The sequence below is a fragment of the Peromyscus maniculatus genome, chromosome 8, assembly GCF_049852395.1.
Source record: "Peromyscus maniculatus bairdii isolate BWxNUB_F1_BW_parent chromosome 8, HU_Pman_BW_mat_3.1, whole genome shotgun sequence".
NCBI classification, from domain to species: Eukaryota; Metazoa; Chordata; class Mammalia; order Rodentia; family Cricetidae; genus Peromyscus; species Peromyscus maniculatus.
In genome coordinates this window covers 69,360,008-69,381,533 of record NC_134859.1, presented here as the reverse complement: position 1 = coordinate 69,381,533, position 21,526 = coordinate 69,360,008, and the positions used below count along the sequence as shown (strand labels likewise).

Sequence of the window (21,526 nt, the reverse complement as noted above, 5' to 3'; positions counted from 1 at the left end):
GAAGAGGGAGGGTGCATTGGTGCTCACAAGGCTCTTGACTTGGAGTGGAGGAGGCTCACTGTCTGGGTTCACTGCCTCACTCTCCTAAGATTCCTCCTCCCCACCTCCAGACATGCTGAGTACAGAGGGGGATTTCTGTCTTTGCTCACTCTCTGGGCATAGATCAGAATATCCTCCCTCATGCTCTGCATATGGTTTCTTCTTAGTTGCTTCCTGCCTCCCTGGGAAAGCCCCACCTTCCTGTTCTTTCTTAAATTAGAGATGAAAGGAAAGACTCTTAAGGCCTGTGAAGCAATGTCCTCAGATCTGGCCTGGTGGTGACAGGAGATGAAGCTCAGCACATGTGGATGAGCCCTGGTTCTGGAGGACTAGGCTGGAGGGACAGTGGGATTCTGGGCTGCACTTCTAGCAAGCAGCAGAGTCAGGAGTGGGGTTTGGGGGGGGGGCGCTCCCAGACAAAGCGATTCACAGCAGAGATGCCTCAGTAAGCTGAACATTTCTGGGGCCCTTGCCTTTCCAAGGCTGTTGTTTCTTAGGAAGAATAGCATAGGAGAGGCTGCCGGTGGGCGGAGCATGAGCATAGCACATTAGGAAAATGTCAAGAAATCTGAATATTTTGCCCAGTTCATATGTGCTCAAAACCACAATCAGTTTCTTAAGGCTGGTTTTCAACATAACAAATTTGGGAAGTATTACTATAACAAAATGGCAGGAGGGGTGATCACTTTAGATAGCCCTGGGAATCCCTTAGAAACTTGTCTCCCAAGATGGGCTTTAAGATCCTGGGAGCACCCAGAGGGCATCTCACCTATTTGCATTTCCAGTGGAGCAGTACTGAATGTCTTAAGCCCTGGGCTGAAGTGACTCCAGGGGCATTAACAGGGCCACCTGCTCTTTTGAGTAAAGGGACAGCCCTGCTGCTCTGGAAATGCCAGTTGCAGTGGCTATGCAAAGGTCTGGTTACTCAGCTATGAGCCTGTGTTTCATTCTGACCAATAGAAAATGCCTTGGGCGCCTTCTGGCTTCCTCTATGCAATTTCACTTCCTGGACTGAGGGTGGGGTAGAGAGAGACAAGCAGTTCTCAAGTTTGCAGTAAGACACCAGAGCTGAGGCAGAAGCAGTCTGCTCAACAGGGGGCTGACTGGGAGCAGGCATAAGGCCTGCACTTCAAACAAAGCAGCTAGGCAACCTCAGTGCTCCTGGGTAAGTGACCACTTCATTCCAGCCTCCTCAAGCTCCAACCCCTCCTGCCCTTTCTGCCCTTCACTTCCATCCCAGGGTACAGTCTAGAGTCTCTGGGATCATATGGGGACATCAGTACAAACATTGTCTCTCAGGGGAACTTGGAAAGGTTATGTTTCTATTAGGACTCTTGGCTCCTTGGAGTCTTCCTAAGGCCCGTTTTGACAAAGTCCAGGCTGTGGAGGACTAGGGCACCTGGTGAGCTGAGGGTGCCAGCAAATGCCTTTGTTTGCTTGGGGAGGAGGGAGGAGGGCTTAAGAGTCCAGGAAGAGAGCTCAGGTTCTGCTTGGTCTGAGCCTGTACTAGTGAGGCAGACAGCAGAGGGTGTGAGTGGATCAGGCTCCTGCTGCTTGCTCTCCAGAGCCCCTTGAGGCTTCCCCATTCACAGGGAGACCTGATCCTGTGGGAAGTTGGGTAAACATGTCCACCAGGCAGGCAGGAACAGCATTCTAGATGAGAAAGGAAGTAAGTGCACTGGAGCCCAGAAAGCTTACAATGCTCTCCAGACCAAATGCAAAGCACCTCAGAGGAGCACAGAGTGCTTGCTGCATGTCTCTTTCTTCTCCAAGAGGCAGCTCCTGCTCCTGTCCCAGTGTGTTTTCCTGCCAGTCTGAGCCCTGGCATCTGAATGCCATGGTCTTCCCTTCTGAGGACAGCTAACAAGACACCTTAAATGCCAAGTCCAAGTCTCAGGGAATTTTTTCCAGTCAACACTGCAATTTCGGAGTGGGGGCAGGGAATCTGTTTTGTAAACCAGACCTAAAGTTGCAAAGAGGTTAATGAATTTACATGCCTGGGTTTGTGGCTTACTTGTCCTGTTTGTTTTTGAAGGATCATGTCTGAGACACATGCTTAAAAAAGGTGAATTATGAACCATTGAAAATGTTTCGTTTTAATTTTATTTTATAATTTAATTTAATTTTACATATCAGCCACGGATTCTTTTGTCCTCCCACCTCCGGCCCTCCAACTTCCTCCCAGGCCACCCCGGATACCCATCTCCTCCAGGGTAAAGACTCCCCTGGGGATTGAGTTCAACCTGGTAGATTCAGTCCAGGCAGGTCCAGTCCCCTCCTTCCAGGCTGAGCCAAGTGTCCCTGCATAAGCCCCAGTTTCCAAACAGCCAGGACAGGTCTTGGTCCCACTGCCTGGATGCCTCCCAAAGAGTGTAAGTCCACTTTCCCATGGTGGGCAGCATAATTCAGGCTATATAGCTAGGCCCCCACTTTCCCTCTCATCCCTTCAGCCCTTTGTCCCGGGAAAGGAGGCTGAGTTGCCTCTTTAGTTCTTCAATTTCCTTCTCTTGCTCTATTATCTTCATCTGCAATGTGAGATTAACATTTCCAGTTGTCTGGAAAAGTTCACTCTGCAGCAGCTGAAGAGCAGACGGTCTCTGTGATGCATTCCTCCCAGTTAGGAGCTGGATGTACTTGGCTTGTACCGGACACCTCTTACTAAGGGATTCGGGTATCCGACCAGTCCTTATGCCTGTTAAGACTGTTGCTCGCTCCATGTCTGTCCCGAATGGCTGAAAGAGCTCGAGCAGGATCACACCCAGGCTATACATCTGACTTGGCATCATGCTCGGATCCTTCCAACTGTTCGGGTGACGCATACAGACAGGTCCCCACTCTGGACGTATGTGTCGGCATTCCCTTTCCATGTCTGCTGGTCCAGCCTGAGCTCTTCTGTATGATGTCTGCACAGGCCAGACCAAAGTCTCCTATTTTTACTTGCTGATCAGGGCCATGAAGAAAAATATTTCTAGGCTTCAGATCTCTGTGGACAATGCCCATGTTATGCATGTAAAAGACACCTTCCACCAATTCTTGAAATATTTTTGTTGCAACACTGGCCATGACGGAGGGACAGGCAGCTTCATCCACATACTCCCGGCTCCGCTTGTTCCTCTCGGCTATCCAGTCCCTCAGGGACAGCTCACACAGCTGCAACTGGATGTGCAGCATCAGGTGGTACCGAACCTCTGTCTGCTCCAGCAGGTTCAAATTGCCTTCAGAGGACTCATCCGTGGATGTAGAATTCCCTTCCAAGTCTGAGTTATGCCCCAGTGGCAGCTGATGCTTGACAACTGGTCTGATAGACAAATCGGTCGAGTCATTTTCTTGGAGCTCAGTGGACGATTCAAATTCACTGCTGTTGCTGATCACTAAATCAGCAGTGCGGCTCACCAAGTTGTTATTCTCGTTTTTAATGTCAGATTCACCAAAAGGTTTCTCTTTTTCTGAGGTGTGTTCAGCAAAGATAATGGATGAGCTGCTTTCATTGTCTTTAATATCACCTTGATCTCTGTCCCCTTCATGCTCCGACAGTACTTCAAGAGAGGGCAGTTGAATGGGAACTCTGTCTTGTGGCCGAACCACACGAACAAGTTCTAGCCATGAAGCGTGATAGCCAACAATGTTGGGGTGTCGGAGACCTGCCAGAACCTTTGCTTCTCGTAGCTCCTTCATACAGTCTGTTTTAGTTGCACTCTTAATCAGGATTTTCTTAATTGCATAATGCTGACGGTCTATTTTGTTCTGGACCTTGTATACTCTTCCATATCCTCCCTTTCCTAAGAAGGCAAGCTCTTCAAATTCATTTAAGTAGCGTGAGGTTTGTGCATAGTCCATCTCCTGATCAACAACAATGGTCATTTTCCAAGCACTCGTTTCGTGTTCCAAGTTAATTCTTTCCTTTAGAACAAACAGAGCCAATACAGTAGGACCTACCCAGTGAGAACCAGCACTTCACAGTACCTCTCCAGGCAAGCCTTTGAGAGAAATTGGCTTTGTGGAATCAATATATAGCCACTGTGAGTCCTTGAAAAGAAGTACTATACTAAAAACGCCACTGTAACACTTCCTGAAGTAAGGGGAAGTATCCAAAACAGCACTACTGTATAACACTTCCTGAAGTAAGGGAAAGTATCCAAAACAGCACTACTGTTTAACACTTCCTGAAGTGAAGGGAAGTATCCAAAACAGTACTACTGTATAGCACTTCCGGAAGTGAGGTGAACTATACTAAAAACCTCTACTGTAACACTTTTTGAAGTACACTGAATATTTTCTGTGAAACTCGGACTCCAGGTTAGTTATAAACCCCAGCCAAATACCTGTTTTTACTCAGGGATTCTTTTCTAAGTGGGGCCAGGAATGTTAACTTCAAGTGGCTGTTTTCTGACTCAGGCAGAAACGTGCAGCAAATCACCTTGCAGGAGTCATTTTTTTTTTTTTTTTTTTTTTTTTTTTTTTTTTTTTTTAGGTTTTTAGGTTTTTTCCAGAGTTTCTCCCTGCAGTTTTAGTGCCTGTCCTGGATCTCCCTCTGTAGGCCAGGCTGCCCCTCAAACTCACAGAGATCCACCTAGCTCTTCCTCCCAAGTGCTGGGATTAAAGGCTTGCAACCTCACCCCCCAGAATTTATGGGCAACTTTTAGGAGGAGGAAAAGGGAGATTTAGATGTAGATTTAGATTTAATTTTAGATTTAGATTTAGATCTGTATTAGAATGGGCTAGGATGCACTGGTGAAGGAGATAGGGGAGAAGGGAGAATAAAGGAAGGAGAAAAGGAAAAGGGGACAGGGGTATTTGTCCAGGAGGAACAAGGGACATCCTCTGGATAGAGGGTAGACACACATGGCACATAGGCAAAAGGTTTATAGAGGTGATGGGGGAAAACCCCGTGTTAGGGTGAGGTGTTTAATTTTATTTCTTCTTTTTTATTAAAAAATATTTTTATTCATTTAACATACAAACCATGGATTCTCCCTCTCATCCCTCCTCCTGTTCCCTCCCAGCCTTCCCCTCCTTGACCCTTCCCCCATGCTGAACTCCAACAAATGAAGGCCTCCCCTCCCATGGCCGGGCAGAAAAGCCTGCTATACACAGTTGAGCCAGGACTAAGTCTCTTCCTCCTGCATCAAGGTTAAGCAAGGCCTCTGGCCATAGGTAATGGGCTCCAGAAAGCCCACTCATGCACCACGGATAGATCCTAATCCCACTGCCAAGGGCCCCTCAAACAGACCAAACTATACAACTGTCTTCCTATTTTCAGAGGGCCTAGTCTGATCCCATGTAGGTTCCAGAGCTGTTGGTCTAAAGTTGGTGAGTTCCTATGAGCTAGGTTCAGTTGTCTCTGTAGATGTCCTAATCATGATCTTGATGACACCCACCCCTTTTGGCTAAAATAATCCCTCTTCCCTCTCTTCAATTGGGCACCCAGAGCTCGGCCTGGTGGTTGGCTGTGAATCTCTGCATCTGCTTCCTCCAGTTATTGGATGAAGGCTCTATGATGACAGTTAGGGTATTCACCAACCTGTTTACCAGTGTAGTCCAGCTCAGGCACCCTCTTTATTTCTAGTAGTCTATCGGTGGTCGTCCTTGTGGATTCCTGGGAATTTCCCTAGCACCAGGTTTCTCCCTTACCCCATAATGTCTCCCTCTATCAAGATATTTCTTTCCTTGCTCTTCCATTCCTACTCTGCCCCAGACCAACCATGGTGTTCCCTCATGTTCTCATCCTCCATCACCTCTTCTCTTCCCCCACCGCATTCTCAGTTTATTCATGGAGATCTCTTCTGTTTCCCCTTCCCAAATCAATCCCTGCATCCCTCTTAGGGTGTTCCTTGTTTCCTAGCTCTTCTGGTGTTTTACAGGTGGGTAATACTTCATTGAGTATATGTACGAAATTTTCTTGATTCATTCTTTGGTTGTGGGGCATCTAGGCTGTTTCCAGCTTCTGGCTATTAGGAATAATGCTGCTATGAACATAGTTGAATAAGTGTCCTTGTGGTATCATTGAGCATCACTTGGGTATATGCCCAAGAGTGGTATCATTGGCTCTTGAGGTAGATTGCTTCCCAATTTTCTAAGGAGTCATCATACTGATTTCCAATGTGGCTCTACAAGTTTGTACTCCCACCTGCAGAGCAGGAGTGTTCCCCTTGCTCCACACCCTGTCCAACAATAGCTGTCATCAGTGTTTTTGATTTTAGTCTTTGGTTCACAGAAACTGACTTCACCAATTTGCCGGGAATGCTGGCTTTCATCATTTTACCAGAAATCTTCCTATAGTCTAATTTGAGCTCATTTCTCACTACTTGGATTGGCTTTTGGAGTGTGGGGAACTGGAGTTTCCTTTGAACCTAACACTGTACAGAAATACACAGGGGCCTAACACCCTCCAGTTCCCAACAGAGCATGGACCAGAATGTTATGTCACTGTTGGTCCCTCAAGAGCCAAGTGATGTATATTCTGTCCAGTCCTCTGCCAAAGGAAGCAAAGTGTAAAAGGGAATTTGTAATAGACAAGTGTGGAGGTACTGTCTGTAGCATGAAACTTAACATGTCTTATTAACAAAAACAAACCTGGAGCCAGGTATTGAGTTAAAGCTGGAAGATCAGAGAAGCAGAACAAGCCACAGCCACCACACCTTGCCAGTTCCTCAGCTGATCCTGTTGCCTCAGACTGGATGCCTCTCAGCTGAACTGTGCTGCTCAAAAGCCTAAAAGCATTTAAATACCACCCCTTAAATACGTTTCTGCTTTCTGCTATCACTTCCTGGGATTAAAGTCTCTTGTTACCCTGCCTGGCTGTTTCCAGTGTATCACTGAACTCACAGAGATCCAGGTGCATCTCTCCCTCTGGAATGTTATAATTAAAGGCATGTGTGCCACCATTTTCTGGCCTCTATATCTAGTGGCTGTTCTGTTCTCTGGCCCCAGATAAGTTTATTAGGGTACACAATATTTTGGGGAGCACAATATCATGACAAATGTCGACACTGTATTCTGCTCAAAGTATTCCTCTACAAAGTAAGTGGATAAACCTTGAAAAGAGAAGAAAGATCTAAAGACAGGTTTGGTGAATGAAAAAAAGAACTTAAAAGAGGACATGACTCTTTCAGAGAGTTTTTCATTTCCTCTCTAAGGAAAGTTTTTATTTCCTCTTTAAGGTAGTTTTTCATTTCCTCTTTAAGGAAAGTTTTTATTTCCTCATTGAGGGAATGTTTTATTTCTTCTTTAAGGGCCTCTATCATCTTCTTAAAGTCATTTTTAGGGTTGATTTCTTCTGTTTCTTCTGTCATGGTATGTTTAGGTCTTGCAAGTGTAGAATCACTAGGTTCTGATGTTGCCATATAGGTCTTTATGTTATTGCCTGTATTTTTGCGCTGGCGTCTACTCATCTTTTCCTCTGTGCGGTGCAGGTGGTGTCTGTGTCTGAGAGTGCCTCTCTTGTTCTAATTTTTAGTCTTGGTTTAGTAGGGGTTCTTGGTTAAATTGGTGCTATTGGGCTGTTTCTTCAGGGACAGCTGATTTCAGTTGGTGAATTATATACTTATGATTCTGGTGATCTGGTTTAGTGGCTGGGTAGCGCCTTCTTCTGTGTTCCCAGGTCACGTTTTGTTCATTTGTCAACTCCTCAGCTGATCTTGTTTCTTCAGACTTCCAACTGTAGGCATCTGAATCCTCTCCCAGATGGGTTTCAGCTGAGCAGGGTAGTCTCACCAACACCTCCAAGTTGTTGGGTTTCACAGGATCAGCAGTTGGGCCGTGGGTTGTCCCCAGACGGAGTGCCCAGACTTGCCCTGGTTCCGACCCACGGAGATAGCCTTTCCCCAGGTGTTGGGGCCAGGGGCGTCCCCGCTCCAAGCTGTGTCCGCCCCTCTCTGTCCCCGGGCCTGTCCACTCCTGTGGCCCGCCGCCACAGGCCCACCTGCGTCCACTTGTCTCAACCGCCGGGCCTGTATGTCCCTGTCAGCTGCCGCTGCGTCTGTCTGCCCCTGCGGGCCGCCAACGGGCCTGTATGTCTCTGCCGGCTGCCACCGCGGGCCTACCTACCTCTGCTTGTCACTGCTGTAGGGCCCATCCACCTCTGCAGGCCGCCACCGGGCCTGTATGTCTCTGCTGGTTACCGCTGGGCCTGCTGCTGCCACTGGGCCCGCCCACCTCCGGGGAAGTATCCAAAACAGCACTACTGTTTAACACTTCCTGAAGTGAAGGGAAGTATCCAAAACAGCACTACTGTATAACACTTCCTGAAATAAGGTGAACTATACTAAAATCCTCTACTGCAACACTTCCTGACTTAAGGTGAACTATACTAAAAACCTCTACTGTAACACTTTTTGAAGTACACTGAATATTTTCTGTGAAACTCGGACTCCAGATTAGTTATAAACCCCAGCCAAATACCTGTTTTTACTCAGAGATTCTTTTCTACGTGGGAGCAGGAAAGTTAACTTCAAGTGGCTGTTTTCTGATTCAGGCAGAAACGTGCAGCAAATCACCTTGCAGGAGTCATTTTTTTTTTTTTAGGTTTTTTCCAGAGTTTCTCCCTGCAGTTTTGGTGCCTGTCCTGGATCTCCCTCTGTAGACCAGGCTGCCCCTCGAACTCACAAGAGTTCCACCTAGCTCTTTCTCCCGAGTGCTGGGATTGAAGGCTTGCAGCCTCAGCCCCCAGAATTTATGGGCAACTTTTAGGAGGAGGAAAAGGGAGATTTAGATGTAGATTTAGATTTAATTTTAGATTTAGATTTAGATCTGTATTAGAATGGGCTAGGATGCACTGGTGAAGGAGATAGGGGAGAAGGGAGAATAAAGGAAGGAGAAAAGGAAAAGGGGACAGGGGTATTTGTCCAGGAAGAACAAGGGACATCTCTGGATAGAGGGTAGACACACATGGCACATAGGCAAAAGGTTTATAAAGGTGATGGGGCAATCTGTTTTGTAAACCAGACCTAAAGTTGCAAAGAGGTTAATGAATTTACATGCCTGAGTTTGTGGCTTACTTGTCCTGTTTGTTTTCGAAGGACTGTGTCCCATAGACATGCTTAAAAAAGCGAATTTTGAACCCTTGAAATTTTTTAAAATTTTATTTTATAATTTAATTTTACATACCAGCCACGGATTCTTTTGTCCTCCCCCCTCAGGCCCTCCAACTTCCTCCCAGCCCACCCCAGATACCCATCTCCTCCAGGGTAAAGACTCCCCTGGGGATTGAGTTCAACCTGGTAGATTCAGTCCAGGCAGGTCCAGTCCCCTCCTTCCAGGCTGAGCCAAGTGTCCCTGCATAAGCCCCAGGTTCCAAACAGCCAGCCCATGCACTGAGGACAGGTCTTGGTCCCACTGCCTGGATGCCTCCCAAACAGATCAAGCTAATCAACTGTCTCACTTATCCAGAGGGGAACCATTGAAAATTTAACACAGTCACAGGTTTTGCAGTGAGAAGGCCAGTGTCCAGAACTAGCCCACAACTCCATTAACTAGGACTGTATTGCATCCCCTTGAGTTCCACATTTCCCGGGGACTTGAGTATTGTCCTTTGGCACTTTGGTGTGAGATGTGACTTCTGTCCTATTTCCATGTGGAGAGTGACCCAGGGGTGCTGCTTAGCACAGGTCCTGATAAGGAGGGTGCTGGACAGAGCGACTGGGAGGGAATGAGGAACTGAGACTGCTCAGCAGGGCATGGAACAGGGCGGGTCTGCAGCTTCTAACTGGGCAGAAAGGAAACTGCTCCCTTCTGGCAGTACAGGCTGCTTTAGTTCCAGTTTACTTCGGTTGTGGTTTTGTTTTACTATTTTAGAGGGGAGTAGTGCAGACAGGGTCTTGGTGTTTTCCCCAGGCTGGCCTCTAACTCACTATGTGTGTTCTGCATGCCTCAAGCTCACAATGCCCACATCAGCCTCCCATGGCCAACACATTGCTAGACTCCTTGCAGCCTTTTGGTTGGAGATGATGATCTCTGGCAGGGTATCAGGGAAAATGGGCTCACATCTGGATGGCTCAACCATCTCAGTCCCCTCTTTTCTGCAATTTCTTACCAACCTGCAATTGTGGCAGAGTGAGAATGTCATCCTCTTTCCTGTCAATCATAACTGACTAGAAACCCTGAATCCCCAGTTTCCTTCTGAAGGAATTCCCCCCAGAGTCAGTGCTATAATTTGAGAAGAAAGAACTACCTGGTTAATTAGACCCAGGGACCCCCATCTTTGATACCAATATTGGGGTGTTAGGCACATGCAGTCATTCTCAGCTGTTACTGGAGAGCTTCTCTCCAGGTTCCACTAAGCCCCGCAGTACCACAATCCACGTATAAAATAATCACTCAGACGCTTATATCACTTATAAACTGTATGGCCGTGGCAGGCTTCTTGCTAACTGTTCTTATATCTTAAATTAACCCATTTCTATAAATCTATACCTTGCCACGTGGCTGGTGGCTTACCGGCATCTTTACATGCTGGCGGTGGGTGGCTGCAGTGTCTCTCCCCCTTCTTCCTGTTTCCCCAATTCTCCTCTCTCCTTGTCCCACCTATACTTCCTGTCTGGTCACTGGCCATCAGTGTTTTATTTATATAGAGTTATATCCACAGCACTCAACTTTTTAGGTGGGTGCTGGGAATCCAACTCAGGTCCTCATGCTGCACAACACTTTCCCTACATGTCGGTCTGACCTACAGGTAGGGTGGACCAGGCCGGCTGGTCTCTCCTGGGGCTGAGAGGGATGATGAGTGTCGAGCGGCCCCCCTCCTGTCCAGCAGAGAGAAACACACTGGGCCTGGAGACTTGTTGAAGTAGGAACTCGCTTTATTGCATCAGGAGTGAACTTTTATATAGGTTTTGGTGTGATGGGGGGATGGGGTGAAGATAGGTGGCCAATGAGATGATGCCATCTCAGCAGTTACTAGGCAGAGGCTGATTCAAGGTCAGGCAGTACTGAGTCACTGGTATGCAGAAGTCATGTCCCAGGACAGGTCGCCAAACTCGAGCTAGGCTTGGGAAGTTACACTGGGCCCCACGCCAGGGCCTTGTGGGGCCCAATACCTACAGAGCCACCTCCCCAGCTGTGGGAGCCCATTCTCGGGTTCCTCATGGCTCTACCCAGCAGGTCCAAATAGAGGATGATCAGGACCACGGGCCTGAGTGCAGGTGTCTGAGATGGCCTGCACTTGGCTGTGCTGGGGGAGGAGGTCTTTTGCTCCACCCCTTGGTGTCTCTATAAAAACCCTGGGCCAGAGACAGTCAGGGCCCGTTGGAATAGGTTCCAGGCCCTCTCGAGGCTATTCTTTATTTTCTATCTGTTTATCTCCGCAAGATTCTCCGCTATAAATCCTTCTATCTAATATTTCCTGCTGCTCGCACTCAAGAAAACTCTGGGAAGCTGTGGGGGTGGTGGGTAAACGCCCTGCAGAATGGTGCCATGAACAGGGACTAAAAAAAAGACAAAAAAAAAGGGGGGGGGGGACTAAAGACAAATGAACAGGGACTTAAGACAAAGTAATAGGGACTAAAGATAAAGGAAAATAATAGTTTTAATACAGAGTTTTTGGTGAAAGTGCTGAGTCAGCCCTGCCAGTGGAAAGGCATGCCGGTGTTATGAAAAAAAATATATATTTTATATATTTTTTGGTGAGGCAGGGGTTTTATCCTCGAGAGAAAAGGAAAGTGGACTGGAAGGATGTCCAATGCTGCAGCGAAATTCTCTTCTGTCAAAAATTTCTATTTTCTATCCCTTTCTCAATTTCTATCTGTGATAAGTATAAGGTATAGGGTAGTAATATAGTTTAGGAAAAACTTAGAAGTGTAAGATTGTGTAGGAAAAAATAAGTAAGGCAACTAGACAGAAAAACTTCATTTTTCTAACTTTGGGGGCTTTGAAAGCAAACTGGGGAAAAAATCTTTCTTTGGGCTTTATGGGTAGTAAAAAAAGCTCTTTGAGCTTATTGGGAAGAAAAAGTTTCCTATGGAAGCTTTTGACCTGGGGACAGCTGAAATGCTAAGTCCAAGTGGCAGGAGAATGTAACTTCTCCCTGAGGCAAAAATGGGGGTGTAAGAAGTCAAAGTTTAAAGTTGGGAAGTTTTGGGAAAAGTTGGTCTTTCTCCTGGAGGGAAAGAAATCTTTCTCTTAAGCTATAAAGCTTTTCTTGGAAAATTTTGGGGGGGAAATCCTCTCTAAAAATCCTTAATCTTTCTCAAAAGCTCTCTTAAACTTAAAAACTAAAATTGTCCTGAGGACAAATTAGGATCACCTGAAGATATTAGTATGGGGACCACCTGTGATTAGCTCTAAGGGAAAACAACAAACCTCTTAAGACAGCAAAACCTCTAAGTTCTCTTTCAATCTTTAAAAATCATCCCTGCAATGCAGGAGGCAAGGACAAGTTTCTAAAAACCCCTTCTAAGCTCTGTCTCTTCAAGCTAGTAAAAGACAGTGGGTAAGAGTACCCTGAGGGAAACGCTCGGGGAGAATGTGGGTGAAGAGCTACAGAGAGCCCAAAAAGGGCCGGAAACTTTACCTGAGAAAAGCAAAATAGTCAAGCTTCACAGTTACAGCTGAGCTGAGGCAGCAAAGGTTTTGAGTGAGCATTTCAGAATGAAAAGGTGCTCCTAATCCTCCTAATGCAAAGATCCCCTGAAGCAATGCAAACTGTTAGCATTGAATCCTCGCTTCTGACCAAAAACCCAGAGGTGACTGGCCAGCATCTCTGAGTTGGAGTGCATTTTGGGGATACTAGGGTTCCTGCAGTTGTAAACTTCCTGGAGCACAGAGCTGAGGCAGGAAGGTACAGGACCCAGGGGAAGATTGCTAATGAACAACAAACAAAACTAAAGCCTGTGGGAACGGCACAGTTGTCCACTTTCATACAAGTCCCGGGTTGATAGGTCCACAGCTGCAAAAAGAAATCTGAGAAAAAGCTTTCCTGTCAGAGTAAGGACCTTTCTGGGAAAACAGTAAAGCTGAACTGTATCTGAAGCAGTTGTTCTGCCAAGTCAGAACGCTGTCTGGGGAAAGAGCCCAGCCAGGGCAGAACAGAACTATCCAGGAGTAAAGCTTTCTTTTCTGTCAGAGAAAGCATCTCTTTGAGAAAAGCTTTGTTTCAACTGACTCCCATGAGATGAGGGAGTGTAGCCCTAAGGGGTGATTGCCTTTGGCATAAGCTCTGTCCTGAGCACCCAGACAAGCAAACACAACCCACTGGGGGACTGGGCCAGGTGAAGGCCTGAAGAGGCAAAACACCTGTCCTAATGGGAGTTTAGAAATGGCAAAAACCTCCCTTGTTAAATTTTTTAGTCTGTACGCAAACCACACAGACCCCAAAAACAGAAACGGACAAAAAGCCCCTATCTTCAGTAGCAGGGAAAGCCACCGCTGTAGTGTCGGAAACTGTTTCTGGGGTAGAGGGGATAAATTGAGACCAAACTGGGAACTGTCTGGGAGAAAGACTCTGAAGAAACAGAGAAGGGACATAATCCTCCCCAGAAAATGTATGACCTGAAAAAGCTGCTAGAATTGGAGGCAGATTCGGGAGAGAAAAAGCCCCTACCTCCAAAAGCAGCTAGCAGAGGAACAGAGCCTCAGATACCTGAAGCTCTGCACCTGGGGGGGGGGGGGAAGGAACAAGCAAAATGAGATAAATCAGTGGGAGAAAAATCTCTGAAGGAGCTATGGAAAAGCTGTTGTAAATGATCTTGTTTTTCACTGACTGGCTAAAACAAACACAAGCCCCGAGGAAAGTGGCTATCAGAAATGCCAGCCTCAATGCGTGCTAACGAGGCAGGTGCGGTTCTGATTCGGGGGGCCAGTGTCTGATGAAGGAGAGACACCTGTTGAAGCCAGCTGAGAGACCAGAAACCTCCCAATGTCCCATAGCTGAAAATGTAAAATGCTTGTTCAAATCTCCCATTGAAAAGGCAAAAAACTTTGTTCAAACCTCCTGGGCAAGAATTTGTAAGGAAGTCTGGTAAAAGAGAACCAGTTGACTCTCAGACCCAAAAGAACTATGGGAAATGATATAAGGGACTGATATGGGACTGATATTATTATGGACTGATATAAGGGAAATTCATTCTGGGAAAGGTAGTTTTTCTGCTAAAGATGGCGACATTGCCCTGAAACACTTTTGTCAGCTCTAAAATTAAAATACAGCTTTTAAAAGAAAAAGTGGAAAAGTCGTCTAAGGGTTTAAGTGTCAGTTCCAATGAAAAATTGAAAGGATACGGAACTAGGTGCTTTGTGGTTTGGGGCGCCATTGGTAAAATGCCTTATTTACCCTAATAGCTGTGCAAAGTTTTTACGGCAGTTGGATGATAAAAAGCTACCTATAAGAGCAAACAAGTCACTTTAAAATCCTTAAAATACCACCTAATAGCTGTGCAGTTTTTGGTGAAGAGCTTTACAGCAGCTAAATATGGTAATTTCACCCTCAGTGTGAAGTGAAGTTTTTCAGTAGAGCAAACCAAAAGTACTGTAATAGAAACGTTTGTTTGAATTGAAGTTCTTAGGGGAGCCATTATGAATTTGGGTGAAGGGACAGCCTCTAGTTAAAAACTGTCTACCGCTGACAGTGCATCTCTGCCGGTCCGGAACGGCTGAGAGAACTGGCAACTTTGGGGTGTGGCTTCGTCCTGAGAATGTTACAGTACCCTAGCAACAAGTATCACAACTCTATAATGACAACATTCACTAAATCCCAGTGCTTTATAACAAAGCTAACTATAAACTGTAAACTTTAGAAATGATGTACGTACTTCCTATCTAGTTAAGAGAATCTTTCTAATAGAGATGGTGATAATAATTAAGAGTAAGAAGTAGAAAGATGAAAATAAGATATGTGAGTTTGTAAAAATTCTGTCTTGTTAGATCTGTGTTAAGAAATCTTTAGGTGTTTGCTAAGTTAGATATATGCTAATGGTAGCCTATATAAGTTTGTAAAATAAATCAATAGAATTCCTTTAAGAATATAAGCTTGCAAGAAGTAGCTAAGGTAGTCTTAAGATATGTAGTAATAAGCTTGTAAGAAGTAAAGATACTAGTTGTTTATAAGAATTAATAAGAAATATATTTGCTAAAGTAGTTCTATAGTTTCCTTAAGGAGTATAAATAAGTAGATGTTAATACGTTATATGTGAGTTTGAAAAAATGTAAATGTTAAATGTGAGTCTAAATGCTTTGCAAGGCAAAAAAAAAGTTATATGTGAGTTTATAAAGTGTAAATGTTAAGTGTGAGTCTATTCTTAATGTATAGGGTGAAAGAACCTGAGACACAGAAGGTTAGTGTCCCAGTAGACTGCAAAGTAGGCAGTCTGAATGGTTTCAAAGGCTCCAGAAGCCGCTAAGAAGCTAAGAATGGCGGACGCCAGAACCAGCACAAGGCATCTGCAGCTGAGATCCGTGGAATATCAATGCAGCACAGAAAAACCTGAGCTAACAGCAAAAACGGTGCGGTTTAAAATATTACTATAACTAAAAAGGTCTGTCTGTGAGAACAAAAGTTGCAGAGACGCTTGTTTGAACAAAAATTATTAACTGCAAAAAGTTTTGGTTAAAAAACGTCTCTTCACATTTGGAAGTGAAAGCCTGATAGCAGAATTTATTTCTTGTTTGAACTTTTTGAACTTAAAATGAGATAAAATTACAAAAACATTTTGGTTATGGATTTCTTCAAATTTGGAAGGCTAGTACCAATATTTATCATTTAAATTTTGGTACTTAAATGAAATAAACAATAGAGATTTCATTGCAATGGGACAATTTTGAGCTTACTTATAGTAATGACCTAGGAACGGTTTTCTGGAATTGGGTTAAAAATGGAACTGTTTAAATAAAGAAATGTATTTCTACTTAGAATCAAGATGCAGTTTTGTGTATGCATATATGCTTTATTAACTGGTGAGTTATGAGTTGTTTTGTGGAACTGTTTATGTAAAAATGGAATTACTTATGAAACTGGTTTTGTGTTACAAATGGAACTGTTTAAACAAAAAAGTTTGGGTTTTCTAACTAGGCTTGAGATTTTGCTTAAAAATTATAAAGAAAAGGAGGAGCTATGAGATTGAATTATGTTCGCAGAAACCTATTGATATTAATGCACCCTGGCTTTGTGGAATTAAGGAAATGTTTAAGTTTGATGTGAATACATGGAAGTTTTTCCTATGTTCTGTTAACAAGAAAATTCAAATGACTGAGTTAAAGTTGTAAGATGGAGAAAATTGTTAACTATTATATAGCACCATATATGCTAATTCTAATGGTTCTGTTAAGAGTTTGCTTTGAGTTGTAAGATTGAGAGAATTGTGACTATGTATAGCAATATTTATGTTAACTTGTTAATGGTAATGATGAAGCTAAGGGATTCTTTAAGTTTGTAGCCGCCTTAAGAGTTTTGGTTTAGAAAGGGCTTGAGGCAGCTAAGACTGCTGTGGTCACCTTGGACCTAATTCAAAAGAGAAATGCCATCTATATCATCCTCTACTCCCATACTGGGAGGTGTAACAGCTATGGAGATTGCTGTAAGCCATTAATAGATTTTTTTTTATATATTAAGAAGGGGGGACCTGTGGGAGCCCATTCTCGGGTTCCTCATGGCTTTACCCAGCAGGTCCGAATAGAGGATGATCAGGACCACGGGCCTGAGTGCAGGTGTCTGAGATGCTCTGCACTTGGCTGTGCTGGGGAAGGAGGTCTTTTGCTCCACCCCTTGGCGTCTCTATAAAAACCCTGGGCCAGAGACAGTCGGGGCCTGTTGGAATAGGTTCCAGGCCCTCTCGAGGCTATCCTTTATTTTCTATCTGTTTATCTCCGCAAGATTCTCCGCTATAAATCCTTCTATCTAATATTTCTTGCTGCTCGCACTCAAGAAAACTCTGGGAAGCTGTGGGGGTGGTGGGTAAAAGCTCCACACCCAGCCACAGAGGCCTAAAGGCTGACCTCATGCTGAGGCTGAGGCTGAGGGCATGCCCAGCTAATTAGTAAAGGCAGGCATGGAGGTACCCTGGAAAGATTAGCAGAGCTAGTGACTTTCTTAACTGGCCAGTTTTAATCTAAACCTACAAGGCTTATGAACAATAGGAAATCAAGGCCCATGCAAAACCAGGAAGCCAATAAGCAGGATCTCCTTCAGAGAAAGTAAGACCGTAGACAGTAGACAAAGTTGTTCAGACACTTGAGGTGATGTCCACTTGCAGAGAATGAGATTTGACCTTTTCCTACACCATATTACACAAGCTGAATACAAAATTAATTAAACATATAAATGTAAGAACAGAAAAAAATGTAAGAAACAGAAAAACAAGACACAGAAGGGAAGTTCTAGGACAAAGTTTTGGCAAAGGTCATTTGGATGTTGCCTTGATTGGCTCTACTGTCAACTGGACCCAACCTAGAATTATCTGGGAAGAGTACATCAGTTGAGGGATTGCCTATAACCGATTGGTCTCTGTGTGAGATTGTCTTGATTGTTAATTGATGTAGGAGGGTCCAGAACCCTTTGGACAGCTCCAGTCCAAGGCAGGGAAAACTGAACAGCAGAAGAAAGCTAGCCAGCCAGCAACATCCTTCATGGTTTCTGGGACATTTCTTTGGCTGAGAAGTGAGTTCTTTGGTCAAAGGTAGTGTTGTGTGGAATAGTAAGTAGGCCTGCCTTCCACTTCCTGCTTTGACATTCCTCAGTGGTGGATGGTGAGCTGGAATTAAACCTGTTCCAACCTGAAGTTGCTTTTGGTCGGGATATTTGTCACAGCAACAGAGAAAAAAACATGTCCTGATGTTTCCTAAAGCACAAGAAAAAAAAAATCAAAGCAGACCTGTGATTCCATCAAACTAGATTGTTCTTGCACAGCAATGAAAAAACACTGACAATCTACAGAGGGAGAAGAGATTTGTAATGCACAGTCTGATAAAGGGTTAATATCCAAGAAGATAATGCACTCAGTCAAAGGTAAACAAATAGCCTAATTACAAAAGAGACAGAATGGATACTAACCATAAATAATTTGAAAGCTGAGCTAGAAGATGGCTCAGTGATTAGGAGCACTGACTGCTCTTCCAGAACACAAGATTTCAATACCCAGCACCCACATGGCGCTTACAAACACCTGTAACTCCCTTCCAAGGGATCTGATGCCCTCTTCTAGCCTCTGGGGCTGCTATATGCATATGGTCCATAAGGCAGACATGCAGGTAAAACATCAGTAGACCTAAAATAAAAAAATCTTAAAAAATTGCATAACTAATGCCTATATTTCATAAAAGATAAAAGTCACACAGATTCCACTGGGGTTTATTTAGAGGAGGCTGAATACTATATCAAGGACTGGAAAAGATATAAGTGAAGATTAAAATGGGATTGAAAATTCAAAGGGCTTAACTACACTTGTAACATCACATCTGCAAAACCTGTAGGCTTATAAGTTCAGCTAATGAGTGCAAAGTCTCTGAAAAAAAAAAAAACTGTTTCTCCACCTGCATGATGACCAATCCTGTGGAACATATGTAGCCAAAGATTGTGCTGTTGGCTCCACAGTACAGATTTGCTCTCTCCTGGTTAGGTCTCGTTCTAAAGGCTCTGTCTGTTTTACAGGAAAGAAATTCAGCTTGAAATTGCAAAGGCTGCTGGAGGAATGGCCGTCACTGTTGATCTGGAAACAGACTGTGCTCAACTGGTTCTAGATGTAGGAGCTCTCACTCTTGGGGAGAAGAATAGAAAGAAAATGAAGAGCCATCACCTCAGAAAACGGGAGAATGAAAACATCTCTCAAGCTGTGTGTGCCCTCCTGAACTCTGGAGGTGGGGTGATCAAGGTTCAAATTGAAAATGAAGATTATAACCTCACCAGGGATGGACTGGGACTGGATTTGGAAGCCTCTCTTTGTCAATGTCTGCCATTTGTTAACTGGCACTTAGACGTCACGGAGGATGGAGGCTACGTTTATATCTTTGTAAAATCATGGAGCCTGGATGTCTTTGGGCTCCCGATTGGCACCCTGAGAACCAATTTGTACACCAGAAGCATGTCATCCTCAGTTGAAGTGAATGCTGCTGCTGCTCTCGAGTTCCTCCAAGACCTGAAAGAAACTGGAGGGCGATCCTGTGTGGGACCAGAGCTGCCTGCACACAGAGTCTGCCCTGGAGTAGAAGAAGAGAGTCACGTGGAGGACCTGGCTGCTGCAGTTTTTAACAAGACACAATTTCAGCACCAGGAAGACTTCCCCTTCTCCAGATCCACCTTTGTTGAAGTTACATTGCTTTCCGGGAAACAGCTGCAGAAGCGCATTAAAGAGCTCATCCCTCGACATGTTTCTGCATTTGCCAACACTGATGGGGGATATTTGTTCATTGGTTTGGACGGGAACAAACAGCAAATCATTGGTTTTGAAGCAGAGAGGAGCGATCTTGATCATCTAGAGAGTGAAATAGACAAATGCATCCAACAGCTGCCTGTCACTCACTTCTGTGAGGCACAGGAGAAGATAAAGTACACATGCAAATTCATCCCAGTCCACAGACCTGGAGCTGTGTGTTCCTATGTCTGTGCACTCAGAGTAGAGAGATTCTGCTGTGCTGTGTTCGCTGCAGAGCCTGATTCCTGGCATGTGGAAGACAGCTGTGTGAAGAGGTTTACTGCAGAGGAATGGGTCAAGAGCATGATGGATGGCCAACCAGGCTCTGGAACCATTAGTGAATGAGTTCACACATGCCCACTGACTGGTCATGTATTAGCTGATGCCCTCAAGGAACACCTGGAGTCTTCAACAATGCCATCCTTCTGGCCTGTCACAGCTGAAGCATTTCATGGCCACAAGTGGGTTAAGCCTGCCTGTCCCTGAAGCTGTCTAACTGGTGAGGATTCCTCAGTAGAGGTCTGCTGTCAATGAACCATTCCTTGCTGTGGACTTCAGTTGAGAAAAGAAAAGGCCTTCATAGTTCAAGCTTTAGCCAAGTCTGCAGGACATTTTCTTTCTTCTTCTGTTTTTTTTCTTCTTTAACTTTTTATTGGTTCTTTGGAAATTACACCCCAATTCACATCATCTTTCTATCTCTCTCCAACTGCTCACTGCCTTTGCAACCTTCTTTGCAAAAGAAAACAACAACAACAACCAATAAATAAATTAATAAAAAACCCCAAAAAATCTAAATAAAAATTAAAAAATAAATCTTGCCATGGGAGCTGTGGTGTGTCACACAGTATAATCTTTTGCTCAGATATCTTTACTGACAAATGTTTGTTGCAATGAGTTATTGTTGGGGTTCAAGGGTTCTGGCTTCTACTACACTATCAATACTGGATCCTCCTCTGTACCCCTTTCAGACATCCTCTTTATTGTAGTCCTGTGTCACGGATGTCCTGCAACTATGCTTCTAAAGATTAGCCCCTAACATATGCCAGCAGTTCATGGCTGGGGTAGATGCTGGGGTGAGCCAACTCGGAACCCTGGACCTGGGACTGGGTGGTAGCTGAGATGGTCAGCCCACCCACTCTCCTGCACCTGTGTACCAGGGCCAGCTCTCCAGCACTGCCCTTGAGAGGGGTAGGGCCCGCTCACCTGAGTGCCACAGCTGTCAAAGGGTGGAGCCACCTTTCAGGCTCTGCTGCCCAGGACATTTTCTAAACCAGTGATTGATATGTGAGAGCCCAGCATCTGCATCAGCTCCTGCATCCAGGTTCCTGCACTGTTTGAGTTCTTTTCCAGGCTTCCTTCAATGCTGACCACACTGTGGAAATGTAAGCCAAATAAACCCTTTTCTTCAGAACTTGCTTTTTGGTCATGGTGTGTCAATGCAGCAATAGAAACCCCAACTAAGACACCTGCTTAGCATAAGGCTGTGAGTAAATTCTTACTGCAGCTCACTGGCTGTGCTCTCAGTGGTGGGGTCGGAGGGTGGTATTGTGGGGTGTGTGAGGCCATGGGTGTGGGGAAGTGGGACAGACTGACAGGAACAGGTGTTTTGTTGGATTGTTTGTTTGTTGAGACAGGGTTTCTCTGTGTAGGTCTGTCCTGGGACTCACTGTGTAGACCAAGCTGGCCTCAAACTCAGAGATGTGCCTGCCTCTGCCATCTGTGTTCAGGGATTAAAAGTGTGTGCCACCACCATTGGCCTAAGGAAGGCATATTTTATCCCTATTGTATCTGTGGGTTTCCTTAGTGAGAACCCTATGTGCTCAATCCCAGGATTACTCAGAACAGGTGAAGCAACCTTAAATGTAAAATCAGACATAGAAACCAAAATCAAAGGCAACTATTGTACTTCCAGTTACATAGAGAACAATAATGTGCCCTCTGGTGTGATAATGGCATGACTATATTGGGTTCACTCATTCTCCAATTGGATTTAAGGTCATATCACCTGACCCCAACCCCGCACCTCCCTGGGAGGGAGCTTCTGTCTGATACTGAAAGCCAAGGCAAAGGCCATGGTTGCAGAAGTGCCAGGGCCCAATGGTGGGAAGCACCTATTACAGTTTTGAAACGCAGATGTGATTTGCCAACCAAACTGCCAT

The 21,526-nt window shown here is 44.9% G+C and overlaps 1 protein-coding gene and 2 pseudogenes across 2 annotated transcripts in view; 2 read left to right on the top strand and 1 right to left on the bottom strand.

The window, feature by feature from the left end:
- Nucleotides 1–1,068: 1,068 nt before the first annotated feature.
- Nucleotides 1,069–20,778, top strand: LOC102905347 (schlafen family member 2 pseudogene; annotated as a pseudogene). The gene is made up of 2 exons (XR_013041800.1): nt 1,069–1,204; nt 18,608–20,778. The product of XR_013041800.1 is annotated as a schlafen family member 2 pseudogene (transcript).
- Nucleotides 1,114–21,526, top strand: part of LOC143266946 (schlafen family member 1-like) — a 43,629-nt gene continuing 23,216 nt past the window's right edge. Inside the window, exon 1 of the mRNA XM_076543002.1 lies at nt 1,114–1,204. The gene's annotated coding sequence lies outside the window, so the exon portion shown is untranslated. The remainder of the gene's footprint in view (nt 1,205–21,526) is intronic.
- Nucleotides 2,412–3,941, bottom strand: LOC143266944 (eukaryotic translation initiation factor 2-alpha kinase 1 pseudogene; annotated as a pseudogene).